The sequence below is a fragment of the Eupeodes corollae genome, chromosome 1 (genome assembly GCF_945859685.1).
Source record: "Eupeodes corollae chromosome 1, idEupCoro1.1, whole genome shotgun sequence".
NCBI lineage: Eukaryota > Metazoa > Arthropoda > Insecta > Diptera > Syrphidae > Eupeodes > Eupeodes corollae.
The window spans coordinates 293,323,443-293,343,682 of NC_079147.1; the positions used below are offsets into that span (position 1 = coordinate 293,323,443).

The following is a 20,240-nucleotide window of genomic DNA, read 5'->3' on the forward strand; positions in this document are numbered from 1 at the left end:
ATAACTTAAACTGTTAAACGTTCTCATTTTATTTGTTGTTCTGTAATAGTTAAATGTTCACTTTGTTTTGTATTTTGTGCGTGTGTTAGGCTATAATTGTATTATTTTTTACTAACAACTAACACATGCACTTATGATGAGCCTCTGATCGCAGTTGGACGCTTGCTATAAGCTTACTACTTTCTGAAATTCTGAAGTGTAAAAAAAAAAAAAAAAAAGCAGCTGCCAATTTCTTGGGGACCTCTTGATCCAACCGACTCATCCTAAATATACATGTAAGCTTTGTTTTTTATCATGTCATGGATACCTAGACAATTTGTCCAAAGCTCTTATAATAGCACACACCCCTTGAAATGACTAGAGTTGGCAGGTTTTCATCAGGTCAAATGCAATTACGGAAGTGTAATTAGCTTCCTTTGCTTTTGCCGCTTCAGTCTACTCTAATGCCATTTCTAGCCAAATCCGCTTTTCTAAGATGTAGTTCATGTTTTATTTAGTTTACTGTACAATTTTGGTGCAGAAATGGCGTATATGTTTGGAATTGATTAATTAAAAAAATGCATAATGCAGAAGTGACGTAAGCGGGTTACGCCATTTCTGTCCTACGAAAAATTGCGCTTTTTTTTCAAGCTTTTAACAAGTCGAAACAATTGTCACCTAATTCTTTACGATCCGGACTTTCCACAAAATTAAGGTCCTGTTTACATACGAATGTCAAAGCAATTATCAAAGTTAGCAAACAGGCCGTTTAATTTTATGCTTCAACACTTATCATTTGACCAAAACCTTTTTTATTAAATCTGCAGCAAGTCAAAATCTATCCAAGTTTTAAAATGACAATGCGCAACTGTTTCCGAAGGCTCATGTTGAATGAAATGTCAAAATTGGAGTCCATTCACTATTTACAGTTCGTTGGCCAAGGAATTTCAAGGAAATTAATAGGCGTCACGAAATAAGAGGTTATTAAATAACTCATCATTATTAGTACATTTGTATTCAGATATGTCCATCATCTGACTCAATCTTAAGAAAATGAGCAATCCAGTGTAGTTCTTTTGCTCATGCAGCATAAAGAGCCGGTTCAAACGAGTCCTGTAGACATTGTAGACAAAAATAGTTCTTATCAGTAGACTTTTATTCTGTTTACAATCCTTATAAGTGAAATAAATCTAGGCTATTTTTCAGGAGGTCAAATAAGACAAACTTTACTCATAGCACACGAATCCCATCCTCTAAATGTCTATTTTGGATCTTTGCAACAACAAAAACCATCATTTAATAAAGTGTCTATAGTGCAGTCTGCAATACTAACAATTGAACACGTTCTCCTCTGGTATAAATGTTCAAGTGCCTTCTTTTTTATTTCAAGACATACCTACCGCTACCATCGAACCAGTTTACACACTTCGTGCCTGACCTACTTATAACAACACAAAACTTAGGTAATTGAATTCCGCTCGTAAGTCGCTTCGTCGTCGTCGCTCCTCTCACCAAAAATACCAAAAACCCATAATCATTACAAAATTTGTCCAGCCTCGTGACGCGATCACTTACAAACAAAAAGAAGTCGAACGAAACTTTAAAAATACAACAAACAACAAAACAAAACATCGAACTTACATAAACAAAAAAAAAACACAAAAATCCATTCACTTATAATAATATTGTGTTTTAGCTTAACTCGAGGTTGAAAACTCATAAATTTTCCAATATTTGTAGTAGTTGTGTTACTGTGTGAATTTTCGTTTTCTTTTTATACATTTTTAGCCTAATTGTGAATAAATTTTGGTTTGTTGCATTTCAAGTTCGTCGAAATTGTTCGATCATCATCGCCACATGATTGTTTTGGATGCATGCAATTTCGAATGCAACAAACAGGGTTGCCATGTTAAAACTAACAAAGTAGCTCAATTTTGTAGCCCAAAATAGAAGCCAAAAAAAGTAGGCCAAATAAAAGTCCAATCGATTTATTGGTTTTATTTGAATACAGTTCTTGAACGAAAAACGTCTTTCAACTATATAATTGCTAACTCGAGTTTAGATTTGGGCTACTTATAGCTCATTTACGACTGGGCTACAACTGACCCAATTATAGTTTGGCAACTTATTTATTTATTCATTCGTCTATTACTCCTTATCGTCCAATTATGGTTGGGCTAATTACAGCCCATATACAATTGGGCTACTTATAGCTCAATTACGACTGGGCTACAACTGACCCAATTATAGTTTGGCTACTTATTTATTTTTTCATTCATCTATAGAGTTTCGTCTTATTTTCCAATTATAGTTGTGCTAATTATAGCCCATATACAATTGGGCTACTTTTGGCTCAGTTATGATAAAACTAATTATAGCTTAGTTATGATTGGGCTATAAGTAGCCCAAATCTTATCTGTTGTGATATTCTTCTTTGCGCTATATTAAGAAGCTGTCATGTGGAATATTTGTCATCAATTTTTGAATAAAGTAGCTTAATTTCTAATAAATAGCCCAATCTGGCAAGCCTGGTAATAAACACCACAGGCGACAAAAAGTTGTCTGATAAACTCGAGTGTCTATTCTAGTGGCACCTAAACAACTAGCTTTATGGGTAAATAACTGTTTTCCCGTTTTACTAGTGATTTACGTTATTATAGAGTTGTACAAGTTTAGTTAGTAAAAGACTTAACCTCTCTTTAATAACCGTATGAAGCTGTGGTGTGTCTTGCTGTAAGATGTCTACTTTTATTTGTTTTTTTTTTTTGACTGACGTTTGTACTCTGCAGTTAATTTTCTTCTCGAACTGATATCGATACTCTTATAAAAGATTTAATAAGTTGAGCCTCCGGGAGGTATAGTACGAGTATATGGGCTGACTTAATACATAGATTAGGTTATGTAATCTTTTTTTCTTTCTGGTTAGTATGGACGGATATACGAGTAGTTATAATATGCAAGAAATCAAGAAGAGAAAAGATGAAACAGATAAATAATAGCTTGCCAAAGAAAGACGAAACACGACTTCGTCGATTCATACAGTGGTTTAAGTTGCAAGGAGATTTGGACCGATTTTGATAAAACCTAAGGAAATATATAAATCGATGAGGTTTTCAATGATGCATTTTCATTTGTTAAGTCGTGCTGAAGTCCTGGAAGGACCCCAATTAAAAATTCGAAAAATTTGTCTACGACGACGATAGTCAGACATCCTCCAATTCATTCTTGAAAATACTTGGTCTTGTATTCATTTATCACTTACCTAAGCCTTTTTCTCCGTTTTGATCTGTTAAGTGTACATTTGTTGTATCTTGTCCTTCTTTGCAGCTTACATTCTCCATAGTCATTCTGCGGCCTTGAAATTGATAAAGCGGTGGTGAGTATTTATATGCAGATCCTGGGAATTTTTTGAGTCTTTGGATAGCTCCACAGAGAGAAACTGTTCAAAGACCAACTTATCTGCAGAATATCGTCAGCAGAAAGAAATATCCATTAGTCTGCTGAAGCCGTTTGTTACAGCTCAAATATATTATTTTGGCTTCAGACTCTAAAAGTCCACCATCGACCAAATATTCACATACCAGCCGCTTGGACTTGATTCGATATAGATTTTTCGCTTCGTCGAGTTCAGGTTGGCAGAATTGTTGTTGTTCTTCCTATAAGTCAAATAGTTCTATCTCCGAAGCGATCTATCATCGCCACAATATAGTTTATTTATTTCTCTAGTAAAATTCTTCCAGAAGATTCTTTTCTGATTTAACCACAAAAATAACAAATTTCCAAAATTCTATTATGTATTCCCTGTAAATGTATCCTTCCAAAAAACCTCAACTTCAATTTTGTGATGAATATTGGTAGTTTCATGATTACTTTTGGGAATCTCGAAAACAATAAGGGATCAAGTATGGAGCCTTGTGGAACCCCTTCTAATTTTTAATTGAATGATGGATAGTTCATAACTTGGGCAGATAGAGCCTACAATGTAGACCTCAAAAAAGACTAAATAAAAAAGCCTTAAGCTTATTTGAAAGGCTGGTGTGTTCATCTGTAACTATTTCTATTATTAATTTTAAAGTGTTGGAAATAAAAAATGACCTTTTTTTAGAACGAACCATACAAATTTGAAAAATGAACAAATTTCCAAAACTTCATTAAGTATTCCCTAAAAATTCGTCCTTCCAAAAAATGTCAACTTCAATTTTGTATTGAATATTGTTAGTTTCATGATTACTTTTGGGAACAATAAGGATTCAAGAACGGAGCCTTGTGGAACCCCTTCTAATTTTTAATTGAATGATAGATAACTCATAACTTGGGCAGGTAGCGCCTACAATGTAAACTTTAAAAAAGACTAAATAAAAATGCCTTAAGTTTATTGCAAAGGCTGGTGTGTCCATCTGTAAACATTTCTAGTAGGAAATTCTTAGTATTAGAAATAAAAAATTACCCCTTTTAGATTGAAATATACAAATTTAAAATTGTAACAAAATCCAAAACTCTATTAAGCATTCTCTAAAAATTAGTCCTACCAAAAACCTCAACTTCAACATTGATAGTTTCATGATTAATTTTGGAAATTTCGAAAACAATAATGGTCCAAGAATGGAGCCCTGTGGAATCCTTTCCAATTTTAAGTTGAATGATGAATTTATCAGTTAAAAATATAAAATAAGTTAATAAAAGTCACTTTTTCTCCATTCTCAGTCCACTGTTATATGCCACAGCTTCTTGAGTCTCAAGCCTCTCGAACCAAAAATAGTAATTATTGTTTTATAACTTTCTTGAATGCTCCGCTAGAGTTGTTAGCTATGTTTTAATTCCGTTTATGGTGTTAGAAATATAAAAATTGCACTATATGAAATTTTGTAGCTTTTGTACTTTTTGACTGCTCAACCGTTTATTTGTTTGTTATTGTTGTTTTTTTATTTTTAAATATTTTTTAAACCTCGCAGAAAATTTCGACAAAAAGAAAAATTAAAGCATTAAGTTTGTAACTTTTGTGTGTAAAGTTGGTTGCTTGGTTGGTCGGACATGGATGGTGGAGCATGTTGATGATGATGATGATGATGTCAGAAGCTTAAGGTGCGCACACACAATTTAGATACGGTCACATAATGTGTCACCAAATGTTACTACCAATTTATTTATTTTATTTTCTGTTGTGATTTAAAGTTACATTAGACCACGACGACTTGACTTCTAAGGCAGATTGTCAAAGTGAGGTGAATGGAGGGTTAACAAAAGCGACAACAACAATTTATAAATATGTTTGCTTTCGATTAATTGTATTTCAATTATCTTTTTTTTATTATTTGTAAACTCCGAAGTAAACTTGAAAGTGATTGCTTTTTGAATGGTATTATAGATCTGGGATTTAAAAAATATAGACAACTTTTGTTGTTACGGAGTAAATATGTATTTTATGAGGTAAAGGTAGGAGCAATTCTGTTGTTTACTTAAAACAAGCTTAAGTGAGTCTTTGAGAGACAAGTAGCAGCAGACAGTAGCTCGCTAATGGTATTGATATTGACTGGCGACACGTAATGATTGTTTATTGTGATTATAGATTAAGCTCAAGATTGTCACAATGTAATTATAAGTTGTATTTTTATTTTATATAAATTAATACATTAATAAAGTAATTTCGTTAGAAGACACCAAAGTTGTGAACAGCTCATGAGATTTGGTATAAATTTGTCAATAAAGTCTTACTTTGATTTGTATAGCAAAAGCTAATCGAGTCTTAAAAAGATGTACAACTCAATTTTCTTTGGCTAATGTACCTATATTATATAAGCGTATCGAAATTCTGCTTCTTCGAAAAACCGGAGAAAAAGATTCAAAATTGTATCGTTTTAAAAACCACTGGGAACCGCAATATCGTGCTGCAATCGGACCACCTCCAGTTTCCCATATCTTCAAGATAAGATGACCAGCCCAAAAAGCAGCTGTCCGCGAGTTGCCCACATTTGCACGCTTATGAAAGCAGTACCAGAAGGAACGTCACTAAAACCCCTTCGGAAGAGAAAGATAATGTCCACAGAATTGGATATATTCACCAGATCTATGTATTTCAACGCTGATCAGGTACATCTACACATAAAGGGCTATCGACGCTGTACAGCTCATTTCCTTACACCTCGACTCTTAACAAGTTATGAAAGAGATAGCCAAAGGGATTTTATTGTGGGACGCGAGAAATGAGCAGGAAATACTTCTTGTTTTCGAATAAAAAGATTTTTAACTTTGAAGAAGTTCAAAACAAAGAAAACGATACAGTTCAAGCGACATCGTTATATCAAACTGAAACTATCGTCCTTAGGGTCAAGCTTAATCATCAAAACCCTTCAATAATGGTTTGTTTGAAAGTATTAAACAAATACCCTTTTCAATGGAGATAAATGAATTCTTCTACAAGATTCTGATGAGACAAACACGACAATACAAACGTATTTTTTGGTTTTAAAGAAGCTTCAGATTGGCTGTCGGGAAGTCCATATTTGAATGCTTAACCTTCCGAAGGCAAGGCTTTTTTGACTTATTGAATTACATCTGCTGTTGTTCATCGCCCCATCACCTTCTATAAAAAAAAATAATGAAACTGAAAATCAATTATTATAATTATTTATTAAAGATAGAGTATCTGCATTAAAAGAAACTGAGAAAAGTTCTTTTGAGCTTTTATAAAATGAAGTGGGGTGATGGGTGACCCCACTTGGCATCGGAAGGTTAAGATTATTTTTTGTGTGAGAATTGGAGATTGTGTCTGAAAAACTTCTTAAGGGAATTTTTAAAGTTTTAAGATAAAGTTTTGACTTAAGCGATGGCGATGTAAAAAATATCAATGGATATAGATACACAGGTTGACGTCCACCACATTTAAGGGCCGTCATTAAAGCTGACGTCGGTAATTTTGAGTTGTACTTTTCTTTTAATTAAAAGTATATTATGACCAAACAAAAGGAATAAAAGAAACAAAACAACAGTGAATAGAAAACATTATAAGGGTGATTTTTTAAAAGCTATAGTAAAGTTTTTCTGGCTCATATTTACTCCGACAATTCTGCTTATTTACGTACTCATTGAGCCAAAAAATTAGCTTCGTAGCTGAACACAATTTTTCGGTAAAAAAGTGGATCTTCTGCCAACTTTCCAAGAGCCCATTTACCAAAAATTGTACGTTGCAGTAGGTCGTTCGGCTTGAATTCTTGCACCAGCTGTATTTTGAAAGGCGTCACACTGAAATCCTTCCCCAAAATTTGCCACGCTGGCGCTGTTGAGAAACAGAGGCCCAATTGCTGCGAACGGCGACGAATCGATAATTGATGGTCATAGCCGATACAGCTGCGACATTTTCTTCAATGACCTTACCTCAGCTATGAACAGATCGCTAGAAATTGCTTGTCCACTTATACACATAAGAGGAAAGAGGAAACCACAATAGTGGGCCTCAGAGCTTGACTCGCTCAGGAAGAAATGCAGGAAACTTTTCAACCGGGCCAAAGCTGCAAGACTAGCCTCTCATTGGGACTCCTACAAAGAATCCCTAAGAATCTACAAGAAGGCACTAAGGAAATCCAAGCGATCTTCTTGGCGATCCTTTTGTGGCATGGTAGAAGAAACTTTTGAAGCCTCTAGGTTACGGAAAATTCTTTCAACTAATCCAGCTATGCCAAGCTGCTTGAAAAATACAGACGGCTCCTGGACAAATTCAAGTAATGAATCGCTGAACTTACTATTGGACACTCACTTTCCTGGTAGTTCTCTTACCGAAACTTGCAACATTTTTACACGTTCAAGTTCAAATACAACATATCCAATAGGTCTGATCTCAAGGGATAAGCTACAATGGGCTCTCAACAGCTTCAAACCATTTAAAGCTGCAGGACCAGATGGAATAATACCAGCAGAGCTTCAAAAGACTTCTGACATAATTGCACCAATCCTTGAGGTAATTTTTACCAGCTGTCTTTACCTGGTCCATGTTCCCTCGGCATGGAGAGAAGTTAAAGTTGTTTTTATACCTAAAGCAGGTAAATGCTTCCAAGTCAATCCTAAAGATCTACGACCTATAAGTCTATCATCATTCCTTCTTAGGACCCTGGAAAGATTGATTGATATCCATTTAAGGGCACGTATCGATACAAGACTTCTGTCTTCGTCTTAACATGCCTACTGTAAGGGTAAATCGGTGGAAATAGCGTTACACACTTTAGTACGCTCCATCGAATATTCCCTCCATCATAAAGAGTTCACTATGGTTGCTTTCCTTGACATCGAAGGTGCCTTAAACAACGTCGACACATCTGCAATCACATCTGCACTGACATCTCTAAATGTACAGAGTTCGCTTTGGGAGTTAATTCATTTAATACTTACTAGCAGAATAATTAACTCAAAACTGGGCAACTCTTCTAGCAGACGATTCGTTAGTAAAGGGGCACCGCAAGGTGGTGTTCTATCCCCTCTCCTCTGGAACCTAGTGGTGAATGAAATCCTAACTAGTCTGGATGGGGAGGGTTTTAGAGTGATAGCCTATGCGGACAACGTTGATATAGCAGTTTCAGGAAAGCATCTTAACGCCTTAAAAGAACTCTTACAAAATGCCTTGAACAGACTAATACTTTGGGCTGATCGGTGTGGACTGGGTGTTAAACCACACAAAACCGATCTGGTCTTATTTTCGAGGAGATACATAATTCCATTTGTCAACCCTCCTTACATTAAAGGAATCCAATTAAAATTCTCAGACAAGGCTTAATACCTAGGTCTTGTCTTAGACAAAAAACTAAATTTGAACGCAACGTACAGGAAAGAGTCAAAAAAGCTACTGTAGCTCTCTTTTCTTGCAAAAAAGCTATTGGTAATAAATGGGGTTTACAACCCAGAATCACGCATTGGCTAAACAGTATACACATAGGTAATCAGACCGATTTTAATGTACGGTGTGGCAGTATGGTGGACTGCTTTAGAAAAAGGTATAAACAGGGATAAGTTAAATAAAGTCCAACATTCAGCCTGCCTATGTATAAGCGGATCGCTTCGCACGACCCCGCCTGCGGCACTGGACACCTTGCTCTACCTTTCACCTCGTGACATATTTAGTAAACAAATAGCTGCAAGCTCTGTTATTCGCCTCAATGCTTCGTCGCAGTGGACTAACAACAACATTGGCCACTCCGTAATTCTAAGGTACTTAGAATCAATTCCAAAGCACACAGACTACACCATCCCCCAACTACAATTCGATAGGAATTTCCAGATTTCTATACCTACAAGATCTTTTTGGGAGGATAGGACATTCTTGGAGGATGAGTCAATCCACTTTTACACAGATGGCTCAAAAACCAAAGAAGGGGTTGGTGGTGTGTACTCTGAACGACTGAAATTAAGTCTCTCATTCCGCCTTCCCAATCATTGTAGTGTGTTCCAGGCGGAACTTTTGGCGATTAAGGAAGTCTTGTCTTGGCTCAAAGAAAACGTGATATCAACATCTGATATCCGTATTTTCTCTGACAGCCAGGCCGCTATGAAATCTCTGGACTCTGTCTCTACAAACTCTATAACAGTCCATAACTGTCGATCATCTCTAATGGAGATGGCGCAACAGTTTAATATTCACCTTTGATGGGTGCCGGGCCATAGAGACATTCCAGGTAACTGTAAGACAGATGAACTCGCCAGGAACGGTACAGTACAGCCCATCCTACCACGTTTGGCAAGTACTGGCATACCAATCGCTATGTGTAAACTGCTACTAATGCAAGACGCTGCGAGAGAGGCAGGCACCAGGTGGACCAACATCGCCACGTGTCAAGCCACAAAAAACATCTGGCCAACACTGGATTTAGAACGTTCAAGGTGCTTGCTCTCTCTAAGCAGATCGCATATAAGCTCGATAATAGGTGTCATAACCGGACACTGTCTAATAGGAAAGCACGCCACGAGACTAGGCGTGTTCTCAAATGACTTTTGCAGAAGCTGTATGGACGAGGAAGAGGAAGAAACGGTTCTTCATCTTCTCTGCACATGCCCTGCTCTAGCTCGAAAACGCAAGAATTACCTAGGAGAATTCTTCTTTAACGATCTAAACGATCTAAATCATATCGGTATAATCAGCCTCTCACGTTTCGTAAGGGACTCTAACTGGTTCCATTGAGCTTAGGAGGAAGCCTCAAGATTCATGTGGTATCACAATGGGCCATTCAACTGGCCTAAATGTGTCCGTTTGCATCTTGGACAGCCACTATAACCTAACCTTACCCTATTATATTTCAAAGAAAATATTGATTTCGATACTTCTTTTTATAAAAATCATGAAAAATAAAATCTACAGAAAATAATACTCAAATTTGTTAAAAATTGATGTTAGGTTCTTGATGTCTCTCAAATTTATTGCATTCAACCAATTTAAAAAAAATTTAAGAAATGCTATTAAAATTGGTAAAAATTTGTTTTCCACTAAAAATCTTTTGAACAAAACTAGATTTTCAAACTTAACTATTTCTTTATATGAATAATACTGTTGGTAATCTTAAAATTCGTAAAAATAATTGAACTGACAACTTTTTTAACCCAATACGAAAACCTACAAACTTTTTAGCAAGACAAATCGACAGACGGGATGGGAAGCAATCAGTGTGGGCAGCATCCTATTCTCTCTATTTTTTAAGAATTCTTACATGTGTTCTTTTTGAGAAAGTACCTGTGGTTCAAAATTGAAGTGGTCTTGCCTCTACATCAAAGAAATTGATGAAGTAACATGTGATATTTTTGACAGTTATAAGCTCTTAATCGTTATTCTTACAAAAAGATTGGTCAACTTATAAAAACACATCGTTTAAGTGAAATTAAATTTTATTTAATTACAAGGATTGCAAATAATTTTTTTGATTGATTATTTTAAGTTAAATGGAAGGAATTTAATATTCCTTTAAAATTATTTCCTTGGAAGTACCGGCCTTGAAATGTTTTCTGTCACAAAAACATCCATTTATTTTATGGATATTGATTTTGAAACCATCAGCTGATTTAATTCGTTAAAAAGAAAACTCACTCCAGTTTCCCTTAAGTTCTGTTGATTGATTTACAGCAGTTTATAAGAAAATCACCTTGAAATTAATTTTCTGCTCTCAAGCATCAACATTTCTCTTTTCCTATCCCCTAAAAAATATCCTAGATTTTTTAAATTCAAGTAAGAATCTTAAATTTTTCCTGAAACGAAAAATTCATTACCCCAAAGACTTCCTCAATACAAAATCGATTTGAATTTCTTCCTTTTTTTTATTTGCCCATGATGTTGCATAACTTTGTACCACCTACCTACATAAAATAAAAATAATCCGCATTACTACCTACCCAAAGAATGACGAAACGAAAGAAACCCCTTAAAAAAAGCTCTCTGTTTTTCATCTCCCAATATTTTCCATTTATTCAAAACAAACGAAAAATATTCCTCAACATTTTCAAGCAACATTTTAACAGACAGCACAGCAGCAGCAGCATAAACAAAAGATATGTCTATATACATTTCTTACCATGAAATTATCTGTAATGTTGAGGAACATACAAAGTATATATGGGAATAAAAAAAAAAACAGCTAAATAAATTTCCCTTAAAATAACCTTGTGTATATTGTGGAGTACGTGCAGCAAAGCAACAACCTTGCATATCGGGTTCGAGTTAGCTACACAAAAGAGAAAGAAAATTGTGTGTCATAATTAGGGTTGCCATGTCCTTTACTTGCTCAAAAGTCCAGTTTTAAAATATTTGTAGCCTAAAATCAGAGACGGAAAAGTAGCCCAAAAATTAGCCCAGTGTCAAAAAAAGAAAATATGATATCTTTTTTGAACAATTATGATTGAACTGTCATATCAAATTTTGTTGTCAGTGACTTTTAAAAAGATATCCCAATTTCCACTAAATCGCAATCTGGCAAGCCTGTTCCTATCTATCTACACTCTTTGCAGAAGTTCACATACACATGTGTAGAATATTCTCATTATATTTTCCCACACAAAAATCAGCTGATTCGATGTTTTTCTTTCCATTCTTTCATTTTCCCCAAAATCGTCGTCGTGATGAACTTTTTCCCTTTGTGTTTCAACTTCATCTTCTGCTTCTGATTTTTGCTTTTGTCGCATCTTCTGGTTTGTTGCTTTATTCTGCACTCTGTGTTGGTGTGTCTGCAAATATTGACAATTAAATCGGTGTATGTGTGAGTTTATCTCCAACACTCACTCACAGCGTTTGTATCTATGTTTATAAATGGAAAACATCTGTGACTAATACAAATGCAGGTGGAAAACTTGTTTTTAAAACACACATAGGTAGTTGGTACTTTTTTACATTTTATCTCGTTGTTCGTTGTTTTTCTCTGCTTTGGACTCATCTTCCTCAATTCGTGAAGCAGCTGTTTCTGTTTCTACCTTTTTCTTTTATGTTTCTGATTCGGAATATTGGTTTGGTGTAGATACGAGAAGTTCATCTGCTGGATACACTTGTGTTTGTGTGGGAGAATAATATTCTTTTATATTTCTTTTTGTTAAATTAGGTATTATTCGCGCATCACCTCAGACCTCGCACCATCTTATATAGACTTTAGATTGCTTCTTTTGGGGTGACCATAGTAGAATTGAATATTTGAAAAAATTGACAGGTGTTGTTTTTGTAGTTTGTATAACTGTATTGGTTCGTTGTTCGTGTCTTGACAATTTCGTTACACCGCAATGTTTTGGAATAAGTTCTTGACTTGTGTAATTTGAAATCCAAAATATAAGTTACAATGCCATATTATAAGTTATTCACCTTTGCGATAAAAATTAGGAGTTCCACGAGGTTCCATTCTAGGACCCTTAGTAATTTCATTAAATGTCAAAAGATAAGAGAATGGTTAAATATTTTTGTTATTTCAAAAAAGAAATGGAAAAACGTCATTGTTACGAATGGATGTAATTTGTTAGAAATCATCGAAAACGACCATTTTTGACAGCTTTGAATTTGCTAGATAAATTAATTTAAAATTGATGATGAAAATAATTTGTGGTTTGATTAAGATAACGATTAATGTTAACAGAGATAGAAGGGACGTACCGTTTATATGCCGAATCCGAACGGCTAATTTGAGAAAACACTTTTTCATGACAGGAATTACTCTTGGAGAATTCGTCAATTCCTCGCAAGAGGCAGTACCCGTGAAAAAAGTAAGGTGGCACAGGCAGGGATTGAAGCCAAGACCCTTTGCATGACAGTCCAACGCAATAACCATCACCCTACGGGTACTACATCTTCTGGGCTAAGTTGTGCATTTATACAAATCGTGACTATTTGACACTTCGACAATTTTTTTAGGAACTATTTGATGAGTTCTTATTATTACAAATTGTAACAATCTTGAAGCTTAGGATTGACAATAGTTAACGATTTTTAACACTAGTTAATCATAAAGACCAGACCAACGATATAAACATATTTAATTTAGTTTATTTTTTGCATAATTTTTGTTAATATTGTTATCAGTGGAAATATAGTTTTCCGTCGGCTTTTTAAATCGTTGAAATTTTTGCAATGAAACAATTAAGATTCATTAACTTTACGAACGTTTCGGCAGGGAAACTTTATTAAAACAAAAATACAAATAATGTTAGTTAGATTAATGTGATACAAAAACAATAAAATATACTCACTCAAGCAAAATATTAAAAATTAATAGTCAAAACATTTATGTAAATTACAAATAAAATTTTAAATAAAGTTAGCACTTGAAGAAGAACAAAGAGAGCAATATTGAGAATATTTAATGTTTCTAACGAGTTTTGTTCGAAACATGCTTCTCTGTCTACAGAACTTCCACACCTTCAAAGTTTGGAGAACGACCGCTTTTAATTCTGTGAACGGCCAGTGCTGTCTTTTCAGATTTTTTTTTAGTTTTATGTCGGATTTATGATTTGAGAAGCGTTGTCTAAGAAGTTGTTTTGTGGTCCCAACATTTGATTTGCCATTACAGATAATTTTGAAGAACTCATCTGTTTGTTTGTCATTATCAAGTTTTGTCTTGAATTTAGTAAAACATTGTCCAAGTGTTGGATTTGAAAGCAATTTTTCGGAAATGGATTTTTCTAAGTTGTTGCATAAAGTTGGGACGTAAACCATCATTGTTTTCGCATGAAATTTGCATTTTGTGCTTCAAAACTTCGGATTATGGTAGAATCACTTAAGATTTTGATTACTTTTTTCTCGTTGGTGGCGTGGAATGGTACATTACTTATTTTGAAAATTTTAGCCACGGGGTTGGAATCAGTATTGATAATGATGTGCCTCTCTTGGTTTGATCGGAAATTAATTAGTCTTAACGTTTCAATGATGATTGTTTCTTTCACCAAAGTATTTTTCTTCTTGACGTTTCTTTTCTCTGTGGTTTTTCAAAATCCGTTTTATACAAAAACTGTTTCCATACACTCATATAATTGCCAGGGAAGGAGTGAGTGGTTTATACTCATGGAAGTGATTGAAAACATATATTGTTTTCCAATATGAAATTTCTTTGAGATATTCGAAAAAAATTTTTGTTTCAATAAAATCCCTTAAAATTACTAAATAATGGCAGATGATGCTGACTAAAGTGCCGCAATGACTGGCTACATCATCATTTCCTTTTCGTTAAGCATTCCTTGGTTGAATACCACATTTGCAGCTGTATATCCTGGATAGATTCATGAAGTCCATATATAAAGTCTTGCATTAATTCTAGCGAATTTACATATACATACTTTGATTTAAACGAAGCCCAAAAGTATAAAAGTGTTTAATCACGAGATTTTGTTGGCCAATTGCGATCGTCTCTTCAACAAACAATACGAGGAAACTCTTCTTGAAAAATTACGATTCTTTTATTTCTTGCGGTGTCATCTGGTTAAAAATAAACGATATCCACGTAAATATATTCCAACTGTTAGCAAAAAACTGGACTTTTTCGGACGCCAAATGATACAATTCAGCTTATTAACGTAGCTTCGTAGCGTAGCGTGAAGTGAGAAAAAACTTCCCCACTAAAGAAGATTTTTCAATGATAACATTTTGATGCATTTGAAAGACTAAATCAGCGAAGATACTACGTTGCTAGTGATCGACAGGCTAAAGAATTTTTTTAACTGAACTTTTAATGCCTTAAGACCTTTGTTTTTATACAAACTAAAAGTATAGTTTCGTATGTAGAATGACTCATTTCAAAAATCGTTGAGAAATTGATAACCCACTTCACTTACTTGCCTCAACGTAAGCTTACCCATTAAAAAAAATGTTTCATTGATATTATTTTGATACTTCGTTGCTAGTGATCTATGGGCTTAAGTAATTTTCTTACTTGAACTTATAATGTCTTCAGACGTTAGTGTTCATACAAACAAAAAGTATAGATTCGTATGTGGAATCCCTTATTCCAAAAATCGTTGAGAAATTGACAAACTGGGTCTTCGTCATAACTTTAGGTTACAGCATCAATATTTTTAGCTATCTTTGAGCGACGCATACGATTTTGATTCTTCATATCACTAACTTGTCTCAACAGCTCAAACTGGCCGCTTGGTATTACCCAAAATTGGTATAGTTCTTCAAATTTTCACCATTTGTGTCGTAAATTTTAACAACCTCAATGCGATGTTCAGGCGTTTATCGTTTTATGTTTAGTAATGGCGTATTTTTTCTAGTCAAGTGTCAAAAGATGACAGCTATAAATATTTTGTATCCTTTTATAAATAGAAAGTCCTTTTTAAGCAAAGACAATACAATAACTATTCAAAAAGTAGTATTTCAAGCAATACTTATGTTTGGATGCCAGGTTTGGTTAAAATGTGCAAAACATAATCTTAAGAAACTGCAAGTATCATAAACTAAGCTTCTAAAAATGATGCCTAAACTTCCACGATATTATTCCACCGTAGACTTACATGAGAAGGCAAATGTCGGATTGATTTCTCTAAGAATCAATAAACTGATCTAACACCTCTTTGCTAAATTGCCAAACCTTTGAAAATTCGCTTATTAATCAATTGATTCATTAGAAATTTGTCTGATATGTTTATGTTCGTTTGAATTATTCGTATGTTTAAATATTACTCGTTAAGTTTTTAATTTCTTAATTCATTAATTTATTAATTTATTTTCTATATGTTCATTATTTATGTATTGTCTGTCTAAACTTAAATATTATTATTTATAATTTAAATCAATTATTATTTAATCTGTTTTTTACTTACATACATTAGTTATTTCTTTATTTTATTTGATCCAGACATATACATTTATGTCCTTTTCAATTTGCGATGAAGGTTTTGTTTGTATTTTCCTTCAAGATTATTACTTAAATTATTATTATCTTAATTCTATATACAAATTAATATACTTGTTTAGCAGAATGATATCATAGAGAAATGTCAAATCTTTGTATGTTAACTGTGCGGGAGCTTACTAAATGTAACTGTTATTACGAAAATAAAGAATATCTACCTAAAAAATAAATACATTAGTATACAGTCCGTCTAGAACCAGGGCCTAGTGACTTACAACTCTCAACCATTCCTGTGTGCGAGTAATGTTGTCAGAGATGGAGGGGATTTACTGTTTATATGCCGAATCCGAACGGCTAATTTAAGAAAGCACTTTTCATGACACTTAATACTCTTGGAAGACTTGTCAATTCCTCACAAGAAGAGGCAGTCCCCGAATGTCTATCTATCGAAAAATAAATTGACAGCTTAAAAATTGACCTTTACCCAAATATCGAGCTATTCAAGACGAAAGGATTTCAAAAATTCTAAAAAAGAGTAATTCTTAATATAAAAAGTACGGTCTCAAATTGACAGCAATGTTTGACAGTTCCGATTCGCTAGACCCTAATTTTTCACGAGCCGTAGAGCAGAAAAATCTGTTACAATTTTTCATTCGATTGAAATAAATATATGGTATATAAAAAAAAAAAAAATAATTTTTCTTAAATGCCATATTTAGAAAACCACTTTACCTAAATTTATGAAGGTAGATTCGACGGTGTTGCTTTTTTTTACTTAAAAACCTTCTTCAGTATTCAACACTTCATAGAAAGGCTTATAATATGTCAAATGGCTTCCAGCACCTTGTATATAGGTACCACACATAAAAGAAAATTCCAACTTAAAAAAGAACAAAAAAATGACTAGTACCTGTTGTTCGTCTTTTCCTATCTACTCTGGTCACCCTAATTGATGGTGGTTTGTCTCTATGAATGTGTTGTGTTGCCTTTGCACCCGACTTAAACCCGCACCGACTCCGCTACTCCCGCCTATAAAAAGTATCTATGTGTCGATGCTTCGTGTGTAGGTTAGGTTCTTCTCTGTGTGTATATATCTCTTTCGAGGTTGCTTTCAATTTTACCGTTTCAGTACATTTTCTAGTGCTGCTCCATTCGTATCGCTTTGGAGTCGTCAATTTATATCCAAAATTCAAGTTTCAAAACGTCGGAAACCTCATTTTACCCCCAAGAAATACAAATAACTAACAAAAAAAACCGTTTTTGTTTCGAAAAAAATCAACCATAAATTTTCAATGAAGAAATTTATAAAACTTTCCTCTCAATTTGAATTCGATTAATAAATTTTATTCATCTTTCTGTTCAATATTAATTTTGGTACCTATTTTGTTTGAGATACAAAATTTTTGCTTGATATTTTATTTTTTCGCGTTTTGTTCGTTCGTTTTCGCTTCGTCATCAGCAGCAGCATCAAATTCAGATTCTGCTAAAGAGCTTAAGAGCTACAGCATCAGCGGCAGCAGCAGCGTTAAGCGTAGCGTTTGCAATCTCTGTGTCTAAAAAGTCTTGTCGGAGATTTTATTTTATTTTTATTGTGTTTTCGTTCGTTTTAAATTTTCTGGTGTGTGATTTTGTTGGTGTTTTTGCATTTGAGATACAAGATACGACCACTCAGAGTACAGAGTGTTTCTTGTCGGCGGGGCGCGCGTTGACGGAATAGTTTTTACTGGTTTTTTCCTGATCCTTGCGGCAGCGTATCCGTTCCGTATACAAAAGTCGTGTTGTCCCTTCTTTGTTATAATAATGATGCCTTCTCTCTGATCTGGTCTTCTCTGCTTTATTCGCTCGCTATCCAACTACCTTACCTACTGAATGTGGTTTGACCTTTAACATTTATTTTCATTTTTATTACTGTCATCGTTGTTTGTAATTTTTGTTTTGTTTTCAATTTCAACTTCAACTTTGAATTTAATTTAAACCAAGATTTACAACACACTGACGACAACGACGACGACGCGAGTGAAATAAAATCAAAAAATACAAAAATAAAAATATAAATTCAAGTTCCGTTTCCGCTTAACCACAATATCCTGTGTGCAATGAAATAAGGAAGACAAATTATAAAATATATTTTATTGAATAAGAAATTTATAAAAATAAAAGAAAAGTCTTCCATAAAAGTAAAAATTAAGTTGAGTGCTGTGTTTAAAAAAAAAACGTGTATTCTAAAATTAAATAAAACAAAAACGGATAACAACAGTTTTTTTTGAAAGTTGGATATTTTTGTCGGAGCTGAAAATCTCATTCAAAACCAACTTAAATCTGCTCGTACCTATAAAAAGTTCACGGCATCATAATAGAAGCAGCAGCAAAAGTTAAAACACTTGGCGTATGGGGGGCGGGATATCAACACCTCCAAATTATTCGAATCAGCTATTTAGTGGATTTTTAATGTAAATTTTTAATAATTTCTTATACCTATATATTTTTTTTTAATTTTTGCAAATATTTTTAATGCTATTCAATTGAAGAGTTTATGAACAAAAATTAAAGTTTTTTAAGATAAAAATTATTTTGTTGAAGTTTAATTGAGTTGTTTTGATAAGTTGCTGAGATAAGAGAAAAAATGTATGAAAATATACTTTTAGAGAAGTTTCAAATTAGAATCAAGGTCAAGACTTTCTACAATTAGTGTCATAAGAGTCATAGTTTTTTTCGTGCCGACAAACTCTTCGAAATGTTGTATGGAAATAAAAAATCCTCATATGAGGTGAAATTCAAATTCATGGTTTTTTAAGCTCAAGCTTTTTCCTCTCACAAATATTTTGGATAACGAAATTTAACGAAGGAAGGCATAATTTGCGAAAACCCAAATCTAATAGAGAATTTTGCTTATTAGCTTAACTTTTGAGTCTTGAAATGTACAGAAGCAACCTTATAGTTAAAATATTTCCAAAAACAATGCTTGCCGACATAGGTCTTATTATTTTTAACTAGTGATTTATTTTAAGAAAAAAAAGTGTTTTACAGAAAAATGTAAATAGTGCCTTAAAACCTTCTAGTTTTTAACAGAAGGATTCTTCGAAATTGCTTCTAAAAATCAAAAAGTTTTGTTTCGAAAAGTGTCATAGCTGTCCTAACTTGATTGAAGAAACTGTGTAGACGGGGCCAAAAATGTTGTTATTTTACTTTTCTAAAGCTTTGCCAAAAATATTCTTCAGAATAAATCCAACAAAAATGATTGTGATCGTTTAAGTTCTTGGATACATGTTTAAAAATTTAAAATTCCTCGCCAATATTTTGAGTCAATACTGTGAAATTATTGAGGCAAAACTTAAATCGTCGGTTATTTAGACACTGACAACTGTTGGCCGCTTGGAATGTTGATTCCTTCTTAAAACAAAATAAATCCCTTTACACTTGAATTATTGAAAACTTATAATTACAATATGAGTGTTGTGCAGCGACAACAAAGTGTTCTTAAAATAAACTTTGGGCGAAATTAAGAAGCCACAGCCTCAAACTTCACGCACTTAACTGAGGAGAAATCTTCAAAAAGAATGGATTATTTCATTTAATTTCGAAACGACTCAGCAATTAAAAGCAAATGACCATTCACTTCGTTTATGATTCTCAGTTTTGGCTTTAGAGTAGTTTCAATTGGAAAACACTTTTTGCGAAAAATTATCATTTCTGAAATGATGGCTTTCCATTTCGGCGACTACGTTAACCAAGAAAATTGCAGCTCCTGAGGCATAGAAAAACCGAATTTTACTATCAAAAAGCCCTTTCAGAAAGTTATATTTGGCGTACAAATATTCTTTAGGAAGTGGAAAGTTTTAAAAAAAAGTCCAACAAACAGTTTCTCTATTAAATTCTTAAAAATGGGTGGTTTTTTTGTACATCACTTTTTAACTTTGGATATTTTTAAGAAGCGGATAAGTCAAACACAGATTTTGAAAGAACATCAAATACTCA

At 33.8% G+C, this 20,240-nt stretch overlaps 1 protein-coding gene across 2 annotated transcripts in view; it reads left to right on the top strand.

Annotated features, from left to right (window-relative positions):
* LOC129940402 (MOB kinase activator-like 2) overlaps nt 1–20,240 on the top strand; it is a 393,909-nt gene that overhangs the window by 121,564 nt on the left and 252,105 nt on the right. Inside the window, exon 1 of one of the 2 annotated variants that reach the window (XM_056048722.1) lies at nt 17,407–18,715. The exons of the other annotated variant lie outside the window; for it this stretch is intronic. The gene's annotated coding sequence lies outside the window, so the exon portion shown is untranslated. Of the gene's footprint in view, nt 1–17,406; nt 18,716–20,240 lie in introns of those variants that run through there. 2 annotated transcript variants of the gene reach the window in all.